The following is a 5,999-nucleotide window of genomic DNA, read 5'->3' on the forward strand; positions in this document are numbered from 1 at the left end:
CCCTTGCATGCACGCACAAGTCTTCAGTGCAAAACTAAATATTCCCCACCATTTGGTCCATACAATAATGCAAATTATATACATAAAAAATCTACTGCAGGGTTTTGGCTGTGAAATGGAATGTTTTCTTTTCCAAGAATTCAAACACAAGTCATCATCTCTGCCATGAATATGATCCTTTTCTGTCCAAGCGAATGTATCAGAAAGTGCTTCACATTCTCCCTTTTCTGCAAATGCATATATGCTTATTACGTGCTATCGTTTAAGCTTCATCGTGCTGACGGTGAATACAATAAAAAAGCAAACCCTAGACTGTCACCCTTATCCAGAAGGAATTTTTCAGTAGGGAAATGTCAGAGAGACCAACTATTGGGATTATATTTTATAATACATATGATGCAATTGTTGATGATTTAATTATTAATTACTTAATGTTGATTAATGTGTTTTTTTATTTATTAGTGGCATATCATATAGGCTTCATAATTGCATTTTCAAAATTTTCTAAATCTCTAATTTTTTAGCTTTCAAATAATTTTGTTTTTGCTTCAAATCATTCGTGTGCTTCAATAATATGCTTAAGTTAAATAAAACCCACAAGGCAAATGGCTTTTGTTTCAAAGTTGACTGGAGCACTGTGTTCTCTCACCTACATAACGAAATGATTAATTTAATTAAATGAAACCATATTTGGGAAGTTGACATAACGAAATGATTTTGTAATTCCGTAGACTGGAGCACCATATTCAAAGTAATTCCGTAGCCAAGTTTGACATAACGAAATGATTAATTTAATTAAATGAAACCCATATATAAAGCATATAGTCGAAGAGCAAGAGTGTAGAGAAGCATTATTTGATAATACAAACTAAAATGGAGGTAGATCAGCAAGTTCTTCACATGAATGGAGGAGTTGGGAAAACAAGCTATGCAACCAACTCTCTACTTCAAAGAGCTGCGATTTCAATGGTGAAGCCCACAGTTAAGGCAAGCATAGAGCAGCTTTCTAGGAAACTCTTCTCTGACTGTTTGAAAATAGCAGACTTGGGAAGCTCTTCCGGACCCAACACCCTTCTGGTGGTATCAGATATCATACACAACATCCATGCCACTTTCCGAAAACTGAACCGTCCATCTCCTTCACTCCAAGCCTTCTTGAATGATCTTCCCGGAAACGATTTCAACACTCTATTCAGGTCATTGCCAGGGTTCTATAAGAAACTTGAGGAAGAACAGTTAGGGCCATGTTTCATTACTGCAATGCCTGGTTCTTTCTATGGCAGGCTCTTTCCAAACAATTCTCTCCACTTTATTCACTCTAGTTATGCCCTTCTGTGGATCTCTGAGGCTCCAAAAGGTTTGATAACCAAGGAAGGAGAGGGACTAAACAAGAAGAACATATACATAGCGAAAACAAGCCCACCTGCTGTGTATAAGCAGTACTTGGAGCAATTCAAAAAGGACTTCAGAGTGTTTTTGAGATCACGAGCAGAAGAGCTGGTTCCCGGAGGAAGTATGGTCCTCACAACATTGGGGAGCACAAAGAGCCATGATCCACTTAGCATTTGGGAAGTTGTCGGACTCAAACTCAATGATATGGTTTTAGAGGGTTTGATTGAGGAGGAAAAATTGGACACATTCAATATGCCATTGTATTTTCCTACAACAAAGGAGGTTGAAGATGTCATCGAAGCGGAAGGATTTTTTACTTTGCAAAGCCTTGAAGTTTTCAAAAATGATTGGGACTCCTATATAAAGCACGCTGACAGTGGCCTCGATAAAAAGGCAAGGGCTGCCGTACTTGCCACTGAGATAAGGGCTGTGGGAGAGCCTATTCTGGCAACCCAATTCGGAGAAGTGGCTATGGACGATTTGTTTCGCAGGTTTGAAGAAGATGTCCTTGATCACATGGAAATGGAGAATTGCCAGTTCATTGACCTGGTTATCTCGTTGACAAAGAAGCGTTGAATAAGATGAATATGCAAGAAATGAGAACAAGATTTAGGTTACATTGTTCTTTTTATTTTGTACTTCATTATAAGAAATAAATTTGCTTACTGTTAACTATTGCAGAAGATCAGCAACCTTTCAGTAAAACGAAGAAGATGAACTAAAGAAAAAGAGACATATAGAAGAAGATTACCATTTCATCCGTGAGGTGGTTATTGCTTCTCTTATTCTAGTTTGGTTTGTTGGCTCAACGTTTCAAATTGCAGATGCATTTACAAACAAAATAATAATAATAAAAATAAAAATAAATAAATATAAAGCATATAGTCTTTTACGTCAAAATAATGTGGCTACCAAATTAAATCCGGTCCTTATCATCTCAACAAAATGTGGTTACCATATGCTCGTGGGGAAAGGAAAACTAATGAAACTAGATTCATCAATTCGATTTCGATGAATTAACACAATATTGAATGGAAAACGAACAATCCAAATCGGATGGTTCAAAAGGGAAGGCTCTAGGAAATAACTAAAAACAGAAGAAGAATACAAAGATGAAGTAGAAGTAGAACACACGGCTCGGGTTGTATAATGGAAGTTGTCTGTTGCATGATTTTGCTTTGTTTTTGTCTGAAGAAGATAACTAATTATTGCTTAAATGTCGGCTTTGTATCACATGGGGTGTCTCACTGCTGGTGTGATATTATTGCTGAAATATATTGAGGTTTTTGTGACATCCCACATCACCCAGGGGAGTGATTCTTAAATGTATATTCTCATCCCTACCTAGCACGAGGTCTTTTGGGAGCTCACTGGCTTCGGGTTCCGTAGGAACTCCGAAGTTAAGCGAGAAAGGGGCTAGAGCAATCCCATGATGGGTGACCCACTGGGAAGTTGCTCGTGAGTTCCCAAAAACAAAACCGTGAGGGAATGGTAAGCCCAAAGCGGACAATATCGTGCTACGGTGGTGGAGCGGGGGCGGATCACTTCCTGGGCCCGCTCCACCACCGTAGCACGATATTGTCCGTTTTGGGCTTACCATTCCCTCACGGTTTTGGGGCGGATCACTTCCCGGGCCCGCTCCACCACCATAGCACGATATTGTCCGCTTTGGGCTTACCATTCCCTCACCGTTTTGTTTTTGGGAACTCACGAGCAACTTTGTCACATCCCGGCCCGGGACGGATCACTTCCCGGGCCCGCTCCACCACCGTAGCACGATATTGTCCGCTTTGGGCTTACCATTCCCTCACGGTTTTGTTTTTGGGAACTCACGAGCAACTTCCCAGTGGGTCACCCATCATGGGATTGCTCTAGCCCCTTTATCGCTTAACTTCGGAGTTCCTACGGAACCCGAAGCCAGTGAGCTCCCAAAATGCCTCGTGCTAGGTAGGGATGTGAATATACATTTAAGGATCACTCCCCTGGGTGATGTGGGATGTCACAGTTTTGGTAGGCACATATATGCTGTTAAAACTTAAAATAGACGGTTCAAATTATCGTTGTAAGATGTAAAGGAGAGTCGAGAAAGGTTTAAGGTTGTTGGCATTCTTTAACTTAAAAAGTATTTACTATTGAATGATTAGAATCTTATTTGTTATAACACACAATTTTTCTCGTTGGCATATATCAAAATCTAATTTCGTGTAAAAAAGGATAAGTTATTATCCAAAATAATAATAATTTTAACTGTCAAACTATGATTTGTTTGCTAAAATAAAAATAATTCAATAAATTATCAAATCAATCATAATCATTTACGTAGGAAATTCTTGTGGTGGGAGAGGTGTGTTTTGTATATAAACATTAGACAAGGGTTTGGTCCACACCAACAAAATTTCCAAATACAAATTAGAATGTTAAACGAGAGGAATAAGAAAAGTTAGATGCTTGCTATCTGTTCATTAAGGATAGGGTTTGTAACTTAATTATAACACCCCATGTTGGTAGTTATTCTTTTTCCATGTGACATGTTTTTGTGTACCCAATTAGACTTGACCACTAGCCTAATGGGGTTAAAGAGTTTAATGTGATTTGGTGATTAGTATTTAATAGTAGATTTGTGTAGCAAATACACAAATCCATGCATTTGTCAAAACTCGAGATGCTACTGTCTTAATATTTTAAATCAATCATATACTGTGTTTAACTTTATCACATAATAATGCATTATTAGCTTGGATATCATATTCATATCCCAAGGTAAGTCATTCCCATTAGGCCAAGAACAAGTTCATTCTAATTCTAACGTCAAAATTGCTTTTGCTTCTGCAGGGCTAAGTTTTCAAATCCTGAATCCTGACTTTTGGGACTGTACACTCACTTGGAAGCAAGGTTTCTTATGCTCCTGCAGGCCATGTGAGTATGTGACTTTGTGAAAGTGTGAGAGGATAAAAAGGCTTAAGCCACACATTAAATTAAGGGTCCACAAACCATCAATGAGGATCAACAAGTCTTATGGTTGTTTGAGTACAAATCTCAATTGCTCATGACTTCACAAAACACATGTACTAGAGATGACACATGTCATCCTCTCAATGCACACAAGGTGCACAGATCCCCAATAGGACGGTTTATATGCACTTTGATGACACCTTATCTTAGAGACCATGATTTATGTTGGCTTCAATAACTGCTTGAGCTGGCATCACATTCAGCAAATATATAGAGATGAAATGTGTCAAATGACTCAATTCAATGAGTCATCCAACTTTTTTTTTTCTTTTTTTTTTTTTTAATGTGAAAAGGTTAAGCATTATGAGTCGAGTGAATGGTCAAATGTATATTTGTTAGGTTGAATAAATTAATGGTCGAAGATAAGTGTAAATTGGTTCGAAATGATCAAATTAATAGTTTAACATTAGCTAGGTTCAACAATAAAAAAAGTTGATCACTGATAAAACGAAGTCATTTAATGTAATTCCCTAAGTAAATGACTAATATGGATGAAATATGCAGGTTCAATATGTTTACATAACGTTTATGTGTAAAACCTTGTTATGCTATGGTTATTCCTTTCTTCCTATATATACAATATTTTGCTACTTCATCCCTTATTGCAGATGTTCAAAAGCACATATTCCAGGCTGTAAGAAACAAAAACAAGTTGGAAAAAGGAAAAAAAAGAGATCAAAGAAAGAAAAGGGATCAATATGCCAGTTTGTCTGGAAAAGTATGTGTGAGAATCCTATTAATTACATAAAGATATCAATTAATTAACGTGTGTAAGTTCAGAAAGGTCTTGTATGGACTTCTAATATCTTTCATTTGATTAGCGCAACTACTGAATCCTAACCACTGTTCAACCTCAATGACTTTATAGCTTGTGCTTACTCAAAAGGGCAATTATGATTATTAAAAGAATCAAGTTTCTCTACTTTACTTTGAACAGTGTTTGACTCCTTACACGTAAAGTAACCTACTTTATCTTGAACCCTACTTGATTTCTTACATGTAAGGAGGATATACTTACATGTAAGGGATTATTCATTCTTACATGTAAATTACAGTTGTAAGAAAAAAAAATTGCACACGTATTAATTGTAATTTATCTACAATAAACAATAACTCATTACACATAAGTAGTCGAGTATTTCACATTCGCTTCACCTCACCAAAAAATATTTGAGAGAGAGAATGAGAGATTCCCTCCAGCTAAAAAGAGGTTATCAATAATTGGTCTTTTACTTGCATTGTTACCTTCCTTATGCACCACTCAAGCTTTAAGCTCTGGCATATCAGAAGAATATATCCAAATATCTTCTGTAAAGCTGGGAGAGGAGGGAAGTCCCAAGTGAAAAAACATGGTGGCTTGAGCACATAATCCCATAATCCTCCCACCCAACAAATCCCCATTTTAATTTCAATTTGATTCTCTCCTTATGCAAGAACAACACAAACAAATTATATTATTAACAATAATTAACAGCAAATAATCCCAAATTGCCAAGTAAGTAGGCAGGCCCCAACCTCCCCATGTTACACAACCTCCCCTTTACCTGTCCCCACTTCCTCTCCTTTTATAAAATCCCCATTCCCTCCCTTTCCCC

The 5,999-nt window shown here is 37.2% G+C and overlaps 1 pseudogene across 1 annotated transcript; it reads left to right on the plus strand.

Moving 5' to 3' along the window:
• The first annotated feature begins 791 nt into the window (after window positions 1-791).
• LOC137730107 (S-adenosyl-methionine 4-1-methyl-2-pyrrolidinyl-3-oxobutanic acid methyltransferase pseudogene) lies at window positions 792-2,064 on the plus strand (annotated as a pseudogene). Its single transcript, XR_015951853.1, has one exon. The product of XR_015951853.1 is annotated as an S-adenosyl-methionine 4-1-methyl-2-pyrrolidinyl-3-oxobutanic acid methyltransferase pseudogene (transcript).
• The last annotated feature ends 3,935 nt before the right edge of the window (window positions 2,065-5,999 follow it).

Source organism: Pyrus communis, chromosome 10, assembly GCF_041283825.1.
Source record: "Pyrus communis isolate YQ-2024b chromosome 10, ASM4128382v1, whole genome shotgun sequence".
Taxonomy (NCBI): Eukaryota; Viridiplantae; Streptophyta; class Magnoliopsida; order Rosales; family Rosaceae; genus Pyrus; species Pyrus communis.